Genomic DNA, 23,423 nt, shown 5'->3' with positions numbered 1-23,423 from the left:
GAAAGAAAACCCAGGGCGCTCAGAATGCCCTGACTTGCTAAGGATGGTCGGCCACTGGGGATGAGTGACCCAGTGATGCCGACCTGTGATTGCCCCCGTCAGACGCTCACCGATTCTCGGTCCTGCTTTGTAGCGATGTTCACAAGAACTGTGCTCGATCGGAGAATATTTGGCTCTTGCAAGGTGTCCCCTTGTCCAGGAAGTCTTTCCCTGCAGCGCTGACATCCAGCCTCGGTTTGACCTGAAGCTAAAGCTGGAGGGCAGGGTGAGTTCATTGCTGACGCCCCCCGGAAGCAGAAACAACAGAAAATGCAGTTGTACATTTCCCGCTATTAATTATGCATCAGGATCATACGGCTTGTGGAGTTCAGACGAGCACGGTGACCCCAGGGCACGGGGCCTCCTTCCTCAGCCCTGGGAGGGACAACTACGTGACTCGGCAGATTTGTTGCCTCAGTTTACTCTTCTCTAAATGGAGAATGCTGAGGCAATACAGAGAGAATTGGATGAGTGGTAAGAAACGGGTGAACTCTTGAAAGTCTTTAAGATTTGGGGTGTTTTCTCTTCAACTTGACATTCTAGACTCTTCCCCCTCTCGTCCCAAACCCCTTCATTCCTGCTGTCTCCTGCAACTCTGTTCCTCCCAGCTTTGTTTATCTGAATCTACCTTCTCATTCTCTGAACCACCGGAGTTCTAATCACAGTCTTCCTGCTGAGCAAAGTGGAGGGCCGGGAGTGAGCATCCGTCAGAGGCGGCGACTACAGGCACGGGCAGACGCTTCCGTCATCTACCACACACGGACACGCGGACACACACAGATACACAGACATGCACACACAGACGCACACAACACAGACACGCGGATACACACACGCGCACACGCACGTATACACAGACATGCACACACGGACTCACACAACACAGACACGCGGATACACACACATGCACACGCACGAACACATCTTTGAATTATTTTATGTTTATTCCTGAATCCAGCAGTTCTCTGCTCTTTATCCTCTTCTACCCGGCCTGATTGCAGACGAATGAAGCAGAAAGTATTTTATTTTACTCTGAGAAAGCTGAGAGAGGCTGTAATTTATTTATAAAAGGGGCTTTGCAAAAAAGTGAGAAGAATAAAAGGCAAAGGATCGTTGACAGCACGGGTGCCTGCCGTCGTGGCCTCTGATGACAGGAGCTGAGGAGCCATGTCCCCGATTGTCGTGGGCTGGAAAGAACCTCAGCCCCTTGTCCTTGCAAGAGCACAGGGTTCAGTTCCCCCACATGTGGTCATCGCAGCACACTTGTAAGCCCCTGAGCGGCTGCACTCGATCTCCACAGAGCTGCTGGGCCCGACGCGCTGGTCCCGCAGGAGAGAAGCCTTTTCCTAAATTGTGCACAGGTGTCCTCCGGCCTGCACGGGCCCAGCCTCCGCGTGTGCCTTCGGAAGGCAGTCGTGGCTCTGACCTCTGGACGTCTTCCTGTGACCCTTTCCCTCTTTGCATTTAAAATTTCACTCAGAATTTGTTGAGCAATTCCAGTTTAGAATTAGCTCTGCATTTTCCATCTTACCCTCTTAAAAATCACCCCAAAGCAGCAAGGAGAATGAGAATTAAAATGCAAAACGCCACCTTTACAACAAAATTGGGAGACATCTGTAAGCCTGAAACACAATCTATGAGAGAAGGCTGCCAAGGGGAGAGAAGGTCAAAGGGAGGCCCAAGAAGAGGTTCCGAGAGGGCACACACAGCTGCAGATGTCAGGACGCACGGGCAGAGGGAGAAGGGGACCCCTGCCACGGGGGAAGCCAACAATCATTTGTTTGGAAGCAGAGAAGAAGATGATTGGGCTGGCAACAGGAGTTCCCTGGGTGCAGCGTGATATGAATTCTCAGGAAACAGAGAAAGCGTGTTTAAACTGAGGAATTGTGCAGTAAGCTATATTTGTAAAATCCATCTATCTATCTCAGTGTGTTGGTGAGGCAGGGTGGGGAGAAACTCTGCACAGGAGCAGCCCTGCACCACTGCCTGGATTGGCTGGAGCAAAGTAAATCTAAATGAATTTAATCCTACAGATAACCCTGGGCACAAAGAGAATTCCATTTGCTTGGAATATGACCTTGGATATTCCACCACATGTGGCTTCATCAAATGGCTTATAGGAAGAAATCCCCTCATTCAATGATAAATTATAATTTAAAATGTCTATTTAAAAATACCAAAGGGAAATGGATTAAATTAACAGGGTGAAAAATGGCAAATGGAAGCTCCTATTTGAAAAATATTGCCCAGAGGTAAACAACAATAGTGACCAAATATATCACCATGAATTTTTAAAAGCAATAAAGCAGTTTACCTCAATAAAACAAGAGCACAAACACAAAATATAAGAGCTCATAAAAAAGAGGTTTAACAGCAGGTGACAATCAACTATAGGTTGCCATAATTCAGGAAAGAGCTGAGTAAAACTACCATGTGATCTAGCAATCCATTTCTGGGTATATGTCCAAAGGAAATGAAAACAGGGTATCAAAGAGAAACTGGCACTCCCATGTGCATTGCAGCACTATTCCCAATAGCCAGTATATAGAAATGACTTGTGTCCATCAACAGACGAAAGGATAAAGAAGATGGGAGATATATGTATGTACACACAATATCATCTTGATTCATTGAGAGCTGGAGTGATGTCTTACATCATTTCTATCCCTTTGAACAGGGCATACACAGGGTCTCACAAGTATCTGAGGTCATCAGTTGCTAAGTAGACCCACACTCTGCATCAGGAGCTCAGCTCCAAGCAGGTGAGCCCCCTTGCAGCCCCTCTCTGACACGCTGCTCACTCCGACTCCTCTGCCTGTCCTCCCTCTGCCTTCCGTCACCTGGAAGGGCCCTGCTTTCTCTTAAGTGCTGCACATTTCCTCTCTTCCCAGGATCAGCTTAAGTCTCATTCATTTTTTTTTCCCCTCTAAGTCTTTTCAACTGCTTCAGCTGAATCCTGATCTCGTCTTTTTCAGAATTCCTATTTAGGACATTGATCTCCAAATTCTTCTCATTTGAATGTCTTGACTCATCAACATGATAAACTCCTTGAGTATCTTTTCAAGCGTATTCTAAACAACACCTAAAATCAGGCTGGGTAGAGAGTAAGTGCAATAACTGACTTTCTATTAATTGATTGACACCCTTGGAGGGTTTGCCAAGGGGCAGCAGTGAGCAAGGCTGCCCAGCTTATCAAGAACATTGCGCCAACGCAATCCCTGCCCAATCGTGTTTAATTACTTTGCAGATGTTTAACAGTCTGTATTGTGTATGCACTTCTGAAATTGTTCCAGTGTATCCATAATTGATTTAGGGGATATGCAGGTTAAACTCTTGGTGGTTTAGGAAGGATGGAAACTTGAGTGGTAGTAGATTAATAATTGCTGTAAAAGTGAAAGCAGAGATGAGTTTTTAAGCCTTTGGCAGGGGGAACAGTAATGATTCTCTGTGAAGTATAATCCCGAGAAAAGAGGAGTCACCTTCCCTCAGATACTGTCTCCATCCTTAATGCTTTATGATTTTTCTCTTTAAGATGTTCACCTCTTGGCAGCGTCTCTTACAGAGATGGGATTGTTTTTCCAGGAGCTGAGCCAATCTTTGCCTAACTGATGAATTACAACAGAAAATTGCACTGCAGAGGACAGAACTGAGTTTGGCAATTGAAATCATTCCCTAACTCGTGTTGCCCTTCTGACACCCTCTCACCTCCGCCTGAGGCTTCCCGAGTGACGGACGGACACTCCTAGTGAAAGATTGAAGATTGAGAGGAAGTGTTTTTAAACAAAAAAATAATATTTTCGGAGATTTTCTTAAATTGATTAGAGGGAAAAATATGCCTGACATTGGAAAAATGAGTTCAAAGCCTGCGGTTTTACAGAGGTGGTTGTGTCCTTTTCTCCTTCTGTTCAACTCCTAAGGCCCACCATCAATGAAGTCTTCCCTGAGATCATGAGAGCAGTAAGATCAGAGAATTTAAGAACCAGGAGTGATGTTATTAAGGAGGTAAAATTCCCTAATATTACAGATGAAGGAGCTGAGGCCTGGGGAGGTTGTCGGATCTGCCCAAGGTCAGCCAGCACCCATGCATCCTCTTCCAACTGGCCACCTACTTTGATACTCATGCCATTGATGTGAGCATCTAACCACAGCATGCATGCTCTCCATCTCCATCTTGTTGTCTCTATTAGAAGCACAGGCTCCTGGACGGCAGAAAATATGCGTGATGTATTTTTTTTCCCGCGATTATATTCCCATTGTAACAGGTTGCTGGATAGCAGATGGTGGTGTCACTGCTGGTTGAATTTCCATGAATATAGTAAATGGCTATTGAAAGATAAACTGAGGGATATTAAAAATTTTAAGAGTTTATTTGAGCCAAAATCAATTTGAATTGGGCAGCGCCAAATCAGAAGTGGTTAGGAAGGAGCAATCCACTGACAGGAGCTGGGGAGAGACCTCTGCAGGGAAGAGGCAGAGCGAAGCCAGGAAACCATTGACTGGCTGTTCCTTAAAGCCTAGTTGGCTGTTGTGATGGGTCATCCTTGGGTTTCAGTTTCACGACCTGGAGGCATTTACGGGCTTGGATTTTGACTTGCTCACGACCGTCACCACGGCATTACAGCCTCCTCATCTGATGGCCTCCTTGCTTAATTACTCTAATATTACCGATTGGTGGAGCTGTCATAGGTGGTTAAGCTCTTTAATCGGGGCCCACTTAGAGTCATGTCTTTGGGTTGCTGTGTTCACAACGTGCATCCGTATTCCTTAGTTTTCTTGGTATCAGTGGACACATTCTGTACTTTGAAGTTACTGGTAATGTCAAACTTGGGAAGCACTTTATGTGTTTATTTTCATTGTGCTCATGAATTCATTTCTCCTTTTGTAAAATGCAGCTCGCATCCCTCCCAGGGGTGCAGCAGCCAGAGACCACAGAAAGCCACAGGAGCACAGAAATAAAAATTAGGAGGCTTGGATGCTTGTGCAGACCTTCCCACTAATTGACACGTGACCTTGGGCCAATAATCAAACCTCTCCTGGTCTCGTCTTTCTCTGTAAAGTGAAGAAACGCGACCACATGTCTCCAGCGGCCCTTCCGGCTCTGACACTCTGTGCTTGAACCGAGAACAGATAGATCAGGTGAGGGGTTTGGCGAAGGGCCTGTGGGTGTGCCCCCTCTCTGGTGACCTTGTCCTCACACAGGTGTAACTAGGAGTGTTGCCACAGTCACTGCTGGGAGCAAAGCTGGAAGAAATTTCTGCTGTGCCTCCTAAGCCAAGTGTGTAGTATGCCCTGGTGCCATTGCAGTCAGTGGCTCGGGGGCAACTCGTCCCTTGGAATAAAAGCTCCAGGAAATGCTGGGCTGCGTGGCATCGGCACTCTCATTCTTCCTGTGCTTCCTCCAGGTGGCTCGTGCCCTGAAAGGGACGCCTTCAGAGGCAGGCAAGAAGGGGCCACTCACGGGAGTGAGGAGGAGGTGGCGTCCTGGGAGGGAAGCGGCCTGTGCTGCCCTCCCAGCCCCACCAGTCCTGTCTCGATTTGGGTGCCGCGATTGTCCTGCGTCCCTGCATCCGTGAGATGGCAGTGGCCTGCTTCCATGGCTTCCTTCTCTGGGAACAAATACTATATTTGTCATTCCAACCTCAGTTTCTTTGCTCAGCCCAATGGATGTCAGGTCCTTAGCGGAGAGCGCGGAGGGGTACTCGGTTGTCCACACCTGCGGTTTCAGGAGATGCAGGACACCGTCTAGTCCTCGGCGGTTACTCTTGTCCACACTTCTCGTTTCACGGATGAGGTGCTGAAGCCCAGAGAGATCAAAGGTCTTCCACTCGGCTGTTGAGGGGTAAGAGCCAGACCCACCGCCTCCTCTCCTCCCAGTGCCTCCTGTTCCCAATAAACATGTTCCCCACCTGCTCTGCCACCAGCCGCGCTCCCCAGAGTCAGCAGAAGTGCAGGCTGAGTTTGGCCTCCTTTGCTGTTGGTTAGATACCTGACAGGAGATGCATCCGTGGACCAGGCGCTGGCGTCGGGGCTGTGTTAGTCCCTGCTCTGCCACCATCAGCTGCGGGGCCTTAGGCACGTTTCTTAGTCTCTCTGTGCTTCAGTTTTCTCGTCTGCGATTTGCAAAAAATACCCACCTCACGGAGTTAGTTGTGAAGCCTTAATTGGTTAATGTATAAAACTGCTAGCCCAGGGCTGGCAGGGTGGTGACACTCAGCTAATGTGCCCAATGTCACTATCATTGCATGCTGTCGTCACTTTCAGGGTGCAAGCCTGGATCGAAACTGGTGTGGAAAGTTGAGAGAAAAATCCCAGTGTAGACAGGGGATGAACTCTATTTAGTCAAGCGTTTGTGTAATGAGCATCACCTGTGCGCCCAGGACTCCTCGAGAAGCTGGGAGGGGGAGGTGAGAATCAGTGTGGTCCTCACACTGAGAAGGTGAAGGACATCCACCCAGAGCAGCAACCCCAAGTCCAGGGATGGGCCTGGAGCCGGCCTGGGGTGTGGACAGTCAGGTGGAGTGGGAAGGGGGACCATGAGAGGAAGCAGACCCTGCTGGGAAGAGACGTTCACGTGTGGGGTTGAGGAGGCCTCATGTGCAGACGCTGCCGACACGTCATAGGAAGAGGGTTGGACAGACAGGGTGGGTGTCAGACGTGAAGCAGACATGAAGCTGTCATCCGTCTCCATCAATCTTCTTCCAGGAAGGAACCTGACGTCCTGACATGCGCGTTGATGTGCCCAGGGAGGAGCCACGGGGGGTCTGGTCTTCTCGGACGGCGCCCCAGTTTCCTCCTGCATCAGAAGGCGAGTTGGTCTGGACGGTACTGTGCACAGCTGCTTCTGGCTCAGCTGCTCGTAAACTCCACATCTGAGAACACAGCAGAAAAGATGCAAGTACTGACTCGGAGCTGGTGACTCTGGGAACCATGTTTGTGAGTGACTTTGCTGCTGCTACAGGAGCCTGAGGTGGCCGGTGACAAGTTGGGAGAAGTGGCCTGAGTGTGGTGTATTTCATTGGTCTATACTGAATTTGCACGAAAGCAGCGGTTCAAGTGTGTAATCGTGCAGTTCTGTGGGAAATGTCCTGCCAGTGGTTCAGCAGACCCTTGTTCTTTGGAGAAGGAAATTATAAAATACCTAATTTCATGTCTGCACACGGCCCCCAGGGAGTGGTGTGAGAGGAAAAAGCCACCAGTTACCAAGTACCTACTGGGTACACTATGCTCAGGTATGTTGATAATCCCATTTAATCTTCACAATCTATCATGCATTCAGTAGTTTTTCTGTTAATGAAGAAATTGATATTCTTGTCCAACAATGATTCCAACACATGTGATCCCAAACCTGGGCCCCACCCTATCTCCGCAGCCAGGCAGCCTTGAAATCTCTCAGCTCAGCTATGTCCAAGTCTTGAATCCCGCCACCCACGGCCTTTCCTGAACCGCACCAGCTTCCTGGGGGCATTTCTGGAATTCTGCGTCTTCTCCCTTATCCCACTCCCTGGTCCCACTGGGAAATTACGATCTGTGGCTCCAGGCTGGGGCCGCTTCCCAACATCATTGCAGCCTCCAGCGCCCAGAATGGCTTGACAGTGGTTCTGGCGCCTTCCACCCGGGTGGTGCTTCTAGGTTCACAAAAGCACTTTCACTGCTATCATCTAACTCGCGTCTCACGACAATCCCAGGACAGGCATTTTTACCCTAATTTTTCAGCAAGGAAACGGAGGGGAAGGGAGGGCTAAATGGCTGCCCAGTAGCGCACGGGGAGCGGGTGGCGCGGTGGGAAACCTGCTGCCTGGCTTTGAGCTCAGAGCAGATTCCCTGGGATCTTTGGAAGCACCCTTGGGAGAAGCCCTGGCCTGGCCCTGCGTCCTCGAGGGTCCTGCCCCAGGTGTGGGCAATGGGAGGCTGTTTCTCAGACTGCACGAGATGGATTCCAGGAGAACCTGGGATCCCACGCAGCCGGTGACGACAAAGCGGCCTCGGGGAGAGACTGCAGGTTGATCTTCCTCACCAGCCCTTCTCTGCTGCCAGCTGCTTCCTCTCCTCCCCGTCACTGAGGACCGCAGACTTGAAACCAGATCCTTCCTGATGGGGTTCCTTAACAGATTTTTAATGCGCCTCCCTAAGGAGCTCACACATTCCCGGGAATGACTCGCTATTAGCAACGATTACCCTGGTAAGGGATTTTCCCGGTCCCTTCCTGGCTTCTGGGATGAGATGCATAGAATAATACCTGGCAACAGAGAAGGCACTTAATTAAAATATTTGTGGAGTGCTTAATTAATTAATAATATAGTCATACAAATTCAAGAAAAAATGACAGTGCCTGTTTGATGTCTGATACAAAGGGATCTGGGTTCTACTTTCCTTTTATGAGCTCTCTTTTGGGGTGGCAAACTGGAGCAGGAGAGGTAGGTCAGTGGAACAATATTTTGGGACTGCCACTGGGAACAGTTTTGCTTGTTGCTTTTTCCCTACTATACTAGCATATTATTTAAAAACCTCTTAATAATGCCCGAGCTGGTTCAAAGAAAGGGAGAAAAACTATGAATGCAAAAGACATCCACAAACAGAAGTTGTTTGCGAACAGCTGAGGTACGTCTGGGTAGTTTAGGCGCCAATCAGGGCAACTGGCCTTTGTGTGGGGTGTGGGGCAGTGGTTCCGACTGAAGGTGGTGCATCTCCCGGAGGCTGGCCTTAGGCAAGGAGCAACGGCCAGGAGAGGTCAGCGCTGTCTGAAGGAGGCCAGATCTGTCACCAAGAAGGCCAGGTAGCAGAGAAGGATCAGGAAGCACATCTGGGTCCGAGGGTCGGAAGGAGGGTCTGAAAATGGAGGAGAGAGTTGGAGACTGGGGCCGGAGGGCCCCTGCAGCAGAGGGTCTAACACTTGAGGGGGCCTGTGGCAGGATTTTCTCAACATCAGAAGTCGCTGGAGGAGGACCCTGCTCCTGGTGGAAGGAAGAAATCCGGGAGATACTGAAATTCGGTTCAGGAATTTGTGCCTGAGGCCTGGGCCTTTTCTTCATCACTTTGTTGCCAGTACAGAGTACCTTGAAATGCCACCTCTTACCCCGACCTCATTTCCTTAATAGCTAACAACAAGTTCTTGCCAAAAGGCCTGCTATTGATCGGAAATTAGCCACGGTGATATTTAGAAATGTCCTTTCTAGATTTCCACATATTTTAATTAACAAAAATAGAATTTCTCATTAAAATAATATAATTGGAATAATGGCTTGTGCTTCCTACATGTGGTCAAACTTTATTTTTCCACCAAAATCGACATTTGCCTTTGAGCTAAGAGAAATACAAATAAACCAAAACGACAAGGACAACATCAGCAATGACAACAACAGCTGGACTTCTGTGTGTGCTTCTGTCTGTCTGTTTAGAAAAACCAATGTTAAAGTTTAGGGCTAATGGTGCAGAATGACGCATAGAATCCCAAACTGGACCTGAAGTCCAACATTTTCCACCTTGCGCTCAGGAGGCAGAACTGCTCCCAAGCCTTCGTGGGCCGTGGGCCGTGGCCCCTAGGATGACGTGGGAAGCTCCCAGAAGCTCTTACGTTCTCAGCAGTGTTTGTGCTTCTTACCAGGCAATAAAAATGATGGCCTGACAATAATTCCCGTGACGGATCCTTTTTCTGAGGGCTTTTGACGTCTCTGCAGCTGGTTATGACGCTTCTCTTGCAGAAATCTCTCTAAGAAATACAACCAACCCAGTCAAGCAATGAAGCGACCGTGTGATTACCTGACCCCAGTGGCCCTCAGACCCCGTGTTCCCCGGGGCTCAAGGCACGCTAGACTGGCTTGCAGTGATTATGGTTCAGAACGTGTGTGCAGGCGGGGCATCGACTCTCAGCTCTTTGGTGCCATCTGACCACTTCATGGACTGTCAGAGACTGTTCTTCCTCTGGCCGCCACTCATCCTGGGTCGTTTCTCTGTTCAACAGCACTTGTCCCACGATGTGGCAGCTGGACTTCCAGGACATGAAACTTTGCTCTAGTGAGTAATTCTCAAATTTTGAGGCTAGCATAGCTACCATCTCTGAAAATGCACAGGACACAGTCAGAGGAGGACCCAAGAGCCCAGCAGACCCCTGTGACTAGTGCTCGAGATGCTGTTGCTTTTCTGCGTCTGTGCTTTGGTTTCCTTCCCTCTCTTCATGATGGATGGCCTCGGCCTGCCTCTGTGATGCTGCCATTCTGCCCATCCTTTGAGGCGTCACTCCTCCCCAGCCCTTGGACTTCTCCCCCAGTGTCCTCAGTCCCCACTCTTTTCTTCTCGACTCTCAGCATCCGTGGTCTGGATATTCGCTAGGATAAGGCTGCTTTGCATTCATAATTACCTTCTTGGACATAAGCATGAGGGAAATGGAAATCCAGACCACAATGAGACATCACCTCACGCCTGTTGGGATGGCTTTTATCAAACAGACAAGAGACAACAAGTGTTGGCGAGAGCCTGGAGAAAAGGGAGCCCTCGTGTGCTGTTGGAGGGAATGCAAATGGGTGCAGCTACTACAGAAAACAGCATGGAGGTTCCTCAAAAACCTCAACGCAGAACTACCATGTGATCCCGAAATTTTTCCTCTGGGTATATACCCAAAGGAAGCGAAGTCAGTACCTTGAAGAGATCTCTGTACCCCCATGATCATTGCAGCACTGTCACAACAGCCAAGACATGGAAGCAACGTAAGTGCCTGTCAACAGATGAACAGATAAATTGTGAGATATATATACATCTGTCTGTCTATCTATCTATCTGCACCTAATGATGAAAACTTTATTCTGCATCACAGTATCTGGAAAATGAAGGTGCTTTTGGGGGCACATTACAGATGAGGAATGAGCCATATATAGTGAATTCAAAACTCATTTACAGAATTATTTCCTAACTACTGCCAGATACTCCAAATTACCAGTGTTTAATTGAAAGTAAAACAGGGTTGGCCACACTAAAAGGCTAGAAATTAAAAATGACAGAGTGTGTGAAATATTATTCAGTCTTTAAAAAGGGATCCAGCCATTTGTGGCCACATGCATGAAGCTGGAGGACGTTATACTACATAAAACAAGCCAGACACAGAAAGAAAAAACTCCATGATCTCTGTTACATACGGAATCTAAAAAGTCAAATACACAGAAGCGGAGAGCAGAGTGGCGGTTCCCAGGGTGGGGTTGGGGGAAGCAGAGAGATGCTGGCCAAAGGGCACAGAGCGGTGGTTACGGGGGATGAGTAAGGCCAGAGACCCAGTGCACAGCATGAGGACTGTACTTAAGGAGTGGCACTGACTACGGGAGATTTGCTGAGAGAGTAGATGATGCACACAAGGCAACTATGTGAGGAGATGAAATGTGATTCTTGCACTATGTATATTATATCAGATCATCATATTGTACACCTTAAGTATATACAATTCTTATTAAAAATGAGATAAAATAAAATTCCACATGGAGTCCCTGATTTCATCTCTGTCGAGCATAGTGCCCACTGTGATAAGGACTCTGACCACGAGTGGGTCGCTGGCCTGGTTGATGGCCTGATCCAGAGCCGACCCTAATTCAGTGTGGGAAGTAAGGATGGAGGCAGGGGGCTAGGTGGGCGGGAGAGGAAGAGCGCCCACAGGGACCCCCTTCTTTGCTCATGCTTTGCCCTGAGGACACTGATGGGAGGCGGCCAGGGTCGGATGGCAGCCGAGGCAGGAGTGTCCCACCTGAGACCCGCACGGCAAACCTGCCGCCCTGGGGCTCAGCAGGCAAAGCGTGGGGTCCACACCGCACTCGGGGCCCGGCCCAGGGCATCCAGAGCTGTTGGAGGGTTTCCTGTGGGAACTCCCTTCCGTCAGGGGGGACGGCTCTGGTGACTGTGGCCCCTGGGGTGGGACGGGGGGGTTAAAGCACTCTGTAGCCTGGAGAGATTTTCCGCTGTAGCAGAGGTTCTTGGTGCTTTCCTGCTCCTTCTGTGGTCATTTGCTCCCTCTCCAAACGACCTTGCCAACTGTGCCTGTCTGAGAAGATGCGTGGAGAGTCCGTTGGAACTGGAGGCCTCAGCTGGGAATTTTCTACTTTTAGATGCCATTTTATGACTCAAGTTTTGACTTCCTGGAAATGTTGCCCTCACAAAAGTTGCCTGAAAATGGAGTCTTCCAACTCTAAACCCATTTCTTTATCGACTTACGCCACCATCTCAGAGAAGGAAATCCTACCCTAATTTCTGATTGATTTTCAAACATCAGCTACCAGCACATTAAAAAGCTCTCGCCCGATTCCTTTGATGGGTAATTAACAGGCTACAGCAGATGCTCAGTGATGCTTGGAAAGTTACATAAAGAAACAGGGAGGGGACATCTTGTAGAGCAAAATTCTTCACCTATTTATCAGGGTTGTTGTAGAAAGGGCCGCATAAATGTGGCTTTTCAAATTACATTAAATTAATAAATACTCATCAGGTTTCTCCTAGGTCCCTCTTTTTTTTTTTTTTTTTAAGATTTTATTTTTTCCTTTTTCTCCCCAAAGCCCCCCAGTACATAGTTGTATATTCTCCGTTGTGGGTCCTTCTAGTTGTAGCATGTGGGACGCCGCCTCAGCGTGGTTTGATGAGCAGTGCCATGTCCATGCCCAGGATTCGAACCAACGAAACACTGGGCCGCCTGCAGCGGAGTGCACAGACTTAACCACTCAGGCACGGGGCCAGCCCCCTAGGTCCCTCTTTTTTGTCCTGGGACTGAGTCATTAATTTTGTGGGAGCATGGATGCCTCAGTGAGTCCTACTGTCACCGTCCCCTCTGGCTGGAGTCACGAATTTCTTCTCCTGCAGGCTCAGCCCCAGAGTTCCCCAAACTCTCATCTAGGCAGCAGACACGTACAAGAAGCTCCAGCTCTGTGGGTCGTTGCCCTGCGGGCCCCCAGCTTGCCCCGTCCCCATCCCTGATATGCGGTCTTGCTGCTTGAAGCCCGTCCAGGTATGGGGGGCCGCAGTGCTTCTCTACTGCATGCTATCAGGCTTGTTCTTTTCCTGAGCTCTTTATAGAAAAATGGCTGGTCACTCAGCATCACCTCCCGGTGTTTCCTGTGCTTTGGGTGTTATTGTGGTACCCACTCCCAATGGGACTTCCCTGGGTGTTGCTGTGGCCTGAACCAAACCTGAGTCCCACACCTGGTCCTCCCTCCAGGGTCGTTTCTTCAGTCGGGCTCCTGCTGAGCCCAGCTCCTTTATCCCCTCGGCCAATGATGCTGGGATCTCGGAGAGTCTGTGTTGGTCTTCTCCGCATCCTTCAGACAGGGCCGCATTAACTGTCATCCCTTCCCAGACACCACGTTTCCACCTCCAAGCTGCTCGACTTCCCTCCCACCTGAAGTGCACCCAGCACCCTGAGAACAAGCAAGACCCCGTGGGTGGGAGCGGCGAGGGGGCTCCATCCCCCCCTGTCTGCGCCTGGCTGGGGGCAGCACGGGGGCAGGAGGCTCGACTTTGGCCTGGTTTCCAGGTCAAGTCTCCACTTCTTAGATGTGAGACTTTAGGGAGGTGGGTTAGTTTCTCTGGATTCACACTTAGGGAGCCCTCAACAACAGTAGCTGCTGTTAGAGTGATCTGTTTCCACCTGAGACGTTATCTCCCGTGGTGGAGCATTATCCTTTCTCCCGTCTTCCCGCACCACCCCAGCTTCAGGCTGTCTCTTCTCAGTGATCCCACAGCATCTCTGTCACAGCATTTATCACGCTTGGGGAAAGCACGTCCACCGCCATCTCCCCTGGGCGCGGGAGGGCGGGGCCTCTCTTACCGCCTACAGGAGAGCAGACCTAGGAAGCAGCAGGCTCTCAATGCGTGTGTGAAAGCTAGACGAGTTTTGCTGTATGCAGGCACTCCACCGTGTGCCACTCACCCTTTGTTTTCAGGAAATGCCATTCACTCGTCTTGACGCTCAGATGCTGATGGTCTCTCTGCAGCCTTCCTGCGATGCCCGAGTGTTCCTTCTGTCCTAGCAATCTTAGCAGTGTCACCTCTGCTCATTGTAAGTACTGGACGCATCTACCGTTGAAATCCAGGTCTGGGGAATGAGCAGCCACTTACGGCCCAAGCTCTCCATTTTCGGATCTTAGGACTCTTTCCTCTGATGGTTATGGAATACGTCCCATGACAATGTATTCTACGATGGGAGGGGCTGTGCCACCTCCCCCAGGGTCTCTTTATTTTTATTTATTTATTTTCTTGAGGAAGATTATCCCTGAGCTAACTACTGCCAATCCTCCTCTTTTTGTTGAGGAAGACTGGCCCTGAGCTAACATCCGTGCCCATCTTCCTCTATTTTATACGTGGGATGCCTACCACAGCATGGCTTTTGCCAAGCACTGCCATGTCCGCACCCGGGACCTGAACTGCTGAACCCCAGGCCGCTGGTCTCTTGAGAAAAGTCAGGGCCAGATGTTCGTGCAAAGTGGAAGCAGCCCTCCCCTGCTCCCCCTGACCCCCTCACCCCAAATCGGCCCTCTCCGCCTTCCTCAGTGGCCCTCTATGAAGCATTCCTTCTTCACTTGGAGGAGTCAGAAATACGCAGGCGACAAAGAAATGAAGGACTGGGGAGGACTGTGGAAGGCTCTGTGTGTCCAGGATGTGGGGCCAGGCAAGGAGAGACGGCTGGAGAGAAAGCAGAATTGTCAGGGGGAGGAATTTGCCTCAGGCCCAGCTCCTCGCCCCCATCTGGGCATCATTTCTTTCTTGTCTTTTCAGGACCCCAAACTAAACACATGAAGAGGGCCTCGTCCACTTCTCTGTGCCTCAGAATGCTGGGTCTTCCTCCTGCCGGGGCGCCGGCTGATCCGTCCGTCTTGGGGACCGTCCCTGTGAAAGTCTCGTTGGTTCTTTCCGAGAACTCATCGGGAGGGAAAACTTACAGTGGTACCAACGTGTATTGTAACAAAATGCAAGGAAGGTTGACTCAAAGGGGCATTTTCTAATAGAATTTCAGGCAAAAGAACATGGTTAAATGGAAAAACATAGCTTTTAAAAGAAAATGCTCTTATGACTATTGCTTTTTAAAAAATCTGTAAAGTAATATTGTACAAAAAATTGCTTCCTTTCCCAGTACGTGAACAGTCCCCATGGATAAAAAAGTCACATTTCCAATCATCCAACTCATTCACTCATTGCAAAGGCTCGATGGCACACCTCTTAGGTTCTAGGCCGTGTGCTGGCCATGCGAAGGTGAAAGAGACACTGTCCCTCGTAGTCTGTGACATCTGGGACAAACCGGGAGAGTGGGAGGGGATCTGGGAAGTCATACAGCCTAGAGTCGCATGTAAGACAGGGTCACATCTATGACAACTTGGGCGAGTGGCTACTTCTGCTCCCGCCCCTCCCGTGACGGGCACTGCCTGCTTGGGGACGAGTCGCTGCATTTATGACTCCCTCGGTTGTGCTGTGTTTGCTCATATTGCTCCCAAATTTGTCTTCTTTTATTTCTGCTTCATAGTTCTTCTGGTTCTTTCTCTTGGAGCTACACAGAAGGCGCCTGGGGATTTTGGAGAAAGTCCGTGTGACTCTCAGTTCCCCCGTGTCCTCTTCCCAGTTTCCTGCCGCCGTCCTCGTTGGCTGGGAATAGTCTGCACAATGGAAGTAACTGGATTTTGGAGTCAGACTTGGGGCTGGGCCACATTCTAGCTGCAAGAGCTTGGACACACATTTGTTAGCATTTTGAGTGATAATAAGCCCGTATTTTCTCACTTGTAGAACAGAGACAAAAATCCCATCTCATAAGATTGTTCTGAAAATAAACCGAGGAAATCTGTGTGATACGCCAGCACAGACTCCACACGTCCTTGGGCATAATAAACACTTGTCGTCAAGTGACCGGGTGAACGCAGGGTTTCACTGCTCTCCTCTCATTGTTCTGCCCTGGACCCATCCCGGCTGCTCATCGGCTCCTTTAAAATAAGGCGTTCAGATCTGAGCGTGGGATGTCAATCTAGGGAAAGGAGTAGTGGCTTTATTTCTTGGGTTTATCTGAACTTTTACTTATGGAAGCTGATCGTATGTATTTTAAGCAGCCTTCCATTATGCAATGTGTTTTACAATACGTAGGTTCCTTGAATTTGTCGTTCAGCTAAGAACCTCAGATTTTGTTTGTTTGTGGTAAAACTAGGTTTCTTGACCCCAGTGGGTGGAATTGACTTATCAAGCCCGAGAGCAGGATTTTCACATCCCTTCTGGTTGAGTTGCAGGCAGGTCCTCGGGCGCCCGTCTCAGATTTTGAGCTGGAGCGGAATCTGGAGTCACCGTGGATTTTATTGCTGTCTCCCCTAACTTGGTGTGTGTCATCTGCAGTTTGGTTGAACATATTTATTTTAAAATTTGAGGCTGATCTGGCTGCCGTATCTTTTCTCATTGATTGCCAGGGTAGGATCAGCGTTTGAGGACTGCAAAGCAAGCATCCCACACTTCTCCTTAAATGTGCTCCCCATTGAAGAATGTGACCTTCCAGCTTGGAGGAGGAATTTCCTTCCATCAAGGGCATGCCTTCTATATCTTCATCTGGTCAATTTACAAAAACACCAAGGTGGAACATGGACTAATGCAAAATCTGGCCATATACCACTTTTCTCCAGAAGGGTTCAAATCCAGGTCCCCTTTGGAGTGTATTTACTGTTCAACCAACCAGGAATCCATCTAGTAACACTATTGTCCGTCAGGTCCTACATCACCATTGTGAAGGAACCTCACAAATGTGCCACACATCGAGATGCAAGGTGTAAACAATAATGATGGCAGTGAACATGTACCAAGAGCATTGTGTTAAGGGATGTCACTAAATTATCAAGTGGAGGCTATACATTGACTACAGGCGGGGAAACAAACACTTAGAGAATTTCAGAAACTTTGCCCACATCAGACTAGGAAGCGGAGGAGCCGGATTTGAAGGCAGGCAGGCCAGCCCGAGCGCCCACAGTCGTCACCGCTACTTACTCCTTGATTGTTTTCAATATCACCAGTTATATGTTTTAATAATAATTCTCTACCTTTTCATAGACAGTGGTCAAATTTTTTCTGTAGAATTTTAAGTAATGGATAGATGATAGCTTTGGGGAATGGTGTGGGAATATTCTTGCTGAGGACAGAGGTAGAGATTTTTTATTCCAGTTTAAGTTTGCTCTTTTGGTTTTCTTCCATCTGGCTGCAGTTAACACTTTCGTGTACAATATTATCACCAAGTATGATGCATTCCTTTTTAAAATTAAAGAGCAAACAAGTAAAAAAAATTGATATTGTTAACTGCTTTCCTGGAGGCGGTATACCTTCAGCCTTGTCTCCTGTGTTTCCCAATAGTCCAATAGTCCCCGAGGCGGGTGGCACAGACATCTGCATCCGCGACGTCTATGTCCACAGACGTCTGCATCCACGACATCTGCATCCACATCATCTGCATCCACGATGTAGTCAGGGGCAGTCGTCCCTGAGGTTGAAACGGTGACCTCGAGTCACACTGCAGCATCTTCAACAAGAAAAGTCATTTGCAATCCATTCACGAAGTCTTTCTCACTGAGCAGTGACATGGAGAGGAATAAAAAAGATTTTTCCTGTTAATTCGTGTGTAAACATCACATTTTGCTAATTAGAATATTCCCTTCTCTAATATTCCTCTTCAACAAAGTTTTTACCCTCCTGCCTTATAGGTCTATGAATCCTGTTATTATTTTAACATCTTGAAAAATATAGCATATAAGAATATGATCATATTGTAGGAAAATTTAATCTAATAGGAAATATTATTTTCTTTGGTCATATCTCAGTTATTCAGATCTTGATTACCCAAATTTCAATTCCTTCAAATTGGATCCTGTTTTATACCACATGTTGCGTGAATTTTAAACCCTTCAACAAACTGGTTTTTATCAGAGAGAATGTCAAGTACTCTAAGTCCCTAATGAGCTGGCATTCTCTTGAAATTCCTTAAATAGTTATAATTACCCAAGACATAGTGAGACATCTGGCATATGGGAAATTGTCCTCCAAACAGGATGGAGAACAAAGGCCGACAAGACTGAAAACCTTTAGAATGAGGAAATGGACGTGGACGTAAACTCAACAGGGAGGCCCAGAGCATGCTGGGAGATCTCGAGGACAATTTGCTCTGCTTTCCAGCCTCAATCCCCCTTTATATCATTGTCCTTCATTATCAAAGATGCCGCTGCACTGCTGACATTGTCGTTTCCTGGGCCAAGATGTCCATTTAGCGTGTACTTAGAGTGCATCTCTGCTGTGCCTGCTAGCATGGTGAGGCGGAAAGATGGCTCATATTGCAAGCCATGCTACCGAGCTGGTGGGTTATTCTGGGAAGGCGCTCTGCAAAGTGGACCACATGAGAATTCACCCAATGTCAACCGGAGGGGTGGAAATAAGAATAGGGGAAAATTCATTTTTCTTTTAGAGATCTCAAAATGCTTGACCTTGTTCTTGAGTTTATCAAAACAAGCATGCTTTGTCTCACAGCTTTTAAACTAACTGCAGTATCTCCTATTTGTTTAGAGTGCGGCAGCTTAAGGAAAGTGTTCTTTCATCTTATACGTACATCATAAATCTATTCTCATGAAGTGGACAGTATTGTGACAAAAATAGTTTACACCTCCAAGTTCAGCCCTGCATACCATAAAGATGGGTATATGGTCTTTACCCACAAGGATCAGAGCTGCCTGGCCCAGCAGAGAGTGGGGGCTCCAGGTATGATGGCTGTCAGGCAGCCAGTTACCAGAGTGAGCTCTTCAGAAAACATTAAATGGGTGGTGGAAAAAATGCACATGTGGATATTGTAGCACAGTTTTGGAGCTATCCAATTCAAAACAGATAGGAGAAGCTGTAGAGGAAAATACACTGATTTATCACAGAATACCCTGAATTGACAACTAGATGTAGTAAAAGGAAAGCCTTCAGAGGTGACTGAGTCTAAGATCATCAGCACGAAGCACAAGGCTGCAGAGCATTAGAATTTAAACTGGACAGTGAACGGAGAGTGTACCATGACTGAGAAATCACAAGGGGAGCAGGCCTGGGCATGATGAAAGATTTAGACTCAGAGAGTGCTGGTGTTGACTTGAAAAGAAGAGCATCCAGACCACGCAACACCAAGGATTTTAGCATTATTCCCAATAGCCGAGGTATGGAAAGAAACTAGGTGTCTGGTCAATGGGTGCATGGAAAACAAAGTTATATATGTGGAATATTACTCAGCCATAAAAAGAGATCATGCCATTTGCAACAACATGGATGAAACTGGAGGACATTATGCTAAGTGAAATAAGCCAGATGGAGAAAGGCAAATACTGGATGATCTCACTTATATGTGGAACCTAAAAAAAAAAGTCAACCTCACAGAAGCAGAAAGAAGTTTGTTGGTTACCAGGAGCTGACACGTGAGGGAAACGGGGAGACGTGGATCAAATGGCACAGAGTGGCAGTTATGAATAAGGATGAATAAGTCTAGAGATCTAATGTACATCATGAGGACCATAGTTAATAATACTGTGTTGAATACTGGAAATGTGTAAGGGAGTACATTTCAGGTATTCCCATCAGACATATACAAAACAGAGAACTAAGTAAGGAAATGGAGATTAATCAGCTTGACTGTAGTAATCATTTCACTGTGTATACGTATATCAAACTATTATGTTGTACACCTAAATATATATATTTTCATTAAAAAATAAAATAACACTGTTCTCAACTTCAAAAAAAAGGATTTTAGGCACACCAAACCTTCCTATTCAAAAATCCACACCTTTAAATGTACATATTACAACCTTATATAATAGTATTTTATCTCAATGTGTTAACAGGTTCTTTCAATTTGTGTGACTATATTATCAATATTATTGACTTGCAAGAAGAAGAATAAATCACTGGGACTAAACTTATTCACCAAGCATCTCTAGGATCAAGGCATTGTGTTAGCAACAGTAGCCCCTACTCTTGAGGCTCGAAGCTGAGCAGAGCTTACAGCTGGTGGTGCAAACATTTGCGAGTGGGGATGTGAGCAGAGAGAAACGTCTGAACAAGAAAGGAGCCAACTCTGAGCAGCTGCTGTGACAGCTCACTCAGAACCAAACAGACGTAGGCCACGCACGTGCAGAATTAAAGTGATTATAAAGGTTTAAACCATTTCTCTGATGCCTTTGGCAAACACGGACAAAAGGTCGCTCCCTTCCATGTGAATAACAATGGTATTGTAAAAAGAGCCAGGTGAAAAGGAACACACAGATTTCCAGAATAATCAAAAGACACATTATTGGTATTTCCAACACACAGTCACTGACAGCGAGGAGGGCGAGACTCCGTCTGAGAGGTGTCAGAATTCTGGGCACGTCCCCAAATGCCATCTCAGTGAGCACCGAGAACATCAACGCAAACCTGTGTGGGCAGCTGGAGTGGCAGGACGTGCGTGGGATCATCCCCGGCCCTGGGCATTGATCCTTTTAGTGACAATGCAGAAATCAGTACCTCCGGACACTTGTCATCTCGCCTTTTTTTTTTCCCCAAAGGAGAGCAAGGAGCCTAAATGTAAGGTTGTTAAACCAAAAGCCGTGGATGGAAGATCTAATCTGATGAAAATCTGCTCATATTTCTACAAATAACTATTTAGCAAGATCTGGAGTCTCGAGGGTCCTGCCTAATGTTGTTGACATCTGGGAGATCAGGAGGAAACCAACGAAGATCAGAAATAGAAAACCTTGACCTTCAAACAAGCAGGAACTCACTGGTGGAGGCTGAGAACTACGGAAAGCCTTTCTCCACATGTCTCTATGGCTCCTCTGTACACGTCCATTTATTTCCCAGGTTCCTTGAAATCCTTTTTATGAAAACATTTCAGTGTCTTTTTTACTTTAGTTCGGTTTAGGACAACGTTTCCTCCATTCCACACTGTGACTGGATTGGGTGACGTGGACGGGGGTAACACGTGAGCCGGCTTGGGAGGTGAGCACATTCTTTCACATGAGGGGTGTGTTCCCAAGTCAAGGCACACACACGATGCTGTGAGCACTCGGGGTGGGCAGGGGGGCACCGAGCCTGCGGGGGCTAAGGAAGGATCCCGGGAAAGGCTGCAGGACAGTTTCCAGGGTGAGTGCATGTCCACAGGGAGAGGGGAGCCTGGAGTGTGCATGTGTGCGTGTGTGTGTGTGCATGCGTGTGCGTCAAAGGTGAGAGTGACATGGATAAGACTCAGGAACATAAATAAGACTCAGGCAAGGACCGGCGCAGAGTGTGAGGCAAGAACAACAGTGAGAGGCAGCGAGGACGGGAAGAGAAGGCAGCCTGGGGAGGGTGGCCGAGCCTGCCTTCGGGTGACCAGGAGTCTTTGAAGGACGGTTTTCACATGTGGAACTGACAAGGTCAAATTGGTATTTTAGATAGTTCATTCTGATGGGGACTGATTAGGGGTAATGATTGAGGGGAAAGAGAGAGAGACACACACATGGACAGAGACAGACAGATGGGGTCGGGTTGTGTGTCCGCAGAAGGGGACTAGAAGAGAGCAGGAGAGCTGCGCATCCAGGCCGTGGTAGCGGGATGGCACGAAGGGCATGGCTCACAGAGCATGTTGGAAGGTGGAATGAGCGGAACTGCTGACGGCTGGGCTGGCTGGGGGACGGGTCATCCTCCTGGAAGTTGGAGCGCTGGTTTTCTGTGATTTGTGTGGTTTGAGGGCACAGAAGTCCTGCAGATGCCCCCCTGAGTCACCAGACAGAACAGTTTCACTCACCCTTTGAATATTAGCCAGTTATTACTTTCATTCCTGTAACTTTAAAACCTATTCGCCTTTGAAGTCCTTAAAGGCCTCGAAATCTCATCAAAAATGCAGAAGCCAGTTGGGCTCGTTTCTGGTTGGTCAGTGGCTGGTGAGTCAAATCCCGTCTCTCGACTGGTCCTCGCTCCCTTAGCCACGGCGCCAGAGGATGCAGAGAGCGCCTTCTGTTTGTGTGAAGTGGGTATTAATATTCTTAATTAAGAAAAATTTCAAACACTTAGAAAAATTAACAGAAGAGAATATTAAATGCCAAAATACTGGTGACTCACATTTAATAAAATGCTGTATTTTCTTGCTATTTTTCTGTGGAAACATTTTAGAGTGAATTTGGACATAATGCTAATATATCCCTGATTATTTCAATATGCATCTCCAAAATATAAGGACAGTTTTCCTCATACCCACAATGACAAATACCTGACACAATGAATAACTCCCCATTTGTCTGCTGTCTGTGTCGCATTTCCGCCATGCCCCAGTATGTGTCTTACAACTGGTTTGCTTAAGTCAGGATGCGACCAGAGGCTGTGTCTGCTCTTGGTTGCTAAGCACCGGGGTCTTCTCCTCTGCAACAGTCACCTCCCCTCATTTTCTGCTGCGGCAAAACAACAAGGATGCTTTCATTTCCAAAGATAAGGGACCACACTGGATCCTGATGAGATATTTCATTCCCCTTAAAGCTTCGACCAGACCACCAATAATCAAGGGGCTCATGGGTTCCGTTGACTTTCTCCTCACTGTCCCATGAGGGCCAGACAAGCCCCTACTCAGACAGGTGGCAGAGAGCCGGCGGGGAGTTGGCCCGAGAAACGGAACATGATTGATCAGAATTTCCTGTTCTATGGATTATCCACGCCCCATAGCTGCTCTCTATGTTGCTAAGAGATATAGAAGGACTCAAAGAACATGAGACACTCGAAAGGAGGCACGCACCCAAAGCGGCAGAGGCAGCTTAGGACAAAAGCAATATTTTAGCATGTTGTTTAGAAATTGGCATAAGTTTAGGAATCCATAAAATAAATTAGTAATTGATGTCAATCAACTTAATATTAATCCAATATATTAACTTAATTCCAATGATTAATTATTAAATAATTAATGTTAAATATTAAATACTTTAAATATTATTTTAATGTAATAATATTAAAGTGAATGCCAATTTAATATTAATTTAATATTTGAAACTAATGATACATTTATAAATAAATTAGTATAAATTTATTAATTTAGCATAAATTTTAGGCGTTACAAGAGTTTGTAGTAGAGGAAATAAGTTTTTTAGTTAAAATGTTTACTTATAGCCAGATTTCCTTTGTTCTCAGCTGGAATTTTGCATTTTTTGGTTTTTGTCTTCCCATCTGATTCATGTGGCCCCTTTCATTGCTCAAATAGCTTTTCAGACTTGATTGAATTCCAGTCATCTTTTTAAAAGTGAAAAACAGAAAACCAGGGAGACTCAGTATGGTCAAGATGTCAGTTCTTTCCAATTTCATCTATAGATTCGATACAATCCCCATAAAAATCCCAGGAAGATATTTTATGGATATTGGCAAAGTGACTCTATGTTTATGTGGAGAGGAAA

The 23,423-nt window shown here is 47.3% G+C and overlaps 1 long non-coding RNA gene across 6 annotated transcripts in view; it reads left to right on the top strand.

Moving 5' to 3' along the window:
• Nucleotides 1-22,966, top strand: part of LOC106823387 (uncharacterized) — a 31,834-nt gene extending 8,868 nt beyond the window's left edge. For 3 of the 6 annotated variants that reach the window (XR_011505627.1, XR_006523733.2, XR_011505629.1), the window contains 4 exons: nt 134-5,878; nt 6,742-7,268; nt 13,944-14,059; nt 14,776-22,963. This is a non-coding gene — a long non-coding RNA (uncharacterized lncRNA). Of the gene's footprint in view, nt 1-133; nt 5,879-6,741; nt 7,269-13,943; nt 14,060-14,775 lie in introns of all 6 variants that reach the window. The other 3 variants (XR_011505631.1, XR_011505630.1, XR_011505633.1) reach the window with 3 other exon arrangements.
• Nucleotides 22,967-23,423: the final 457 nt, after the last annotated feature.

This window comes from Equus asinus, chromosome 1, assembly GCF_041296235.1.
Source record: "Equus asinus isolate D_3611 breed Donkey chromosome 1, EquAss-T2T_v2, whole genome shotgun sequence".
NCBI lineage: Eukaryota > Metazoa > Chordata > Mammalia > Perissodactyla > Equidae > Equus > Equus asinus.
Note: the sequence above shows the minus strand (reverse complement) of the source record. Positions and strands in the feature narration are given on the sequence as shown.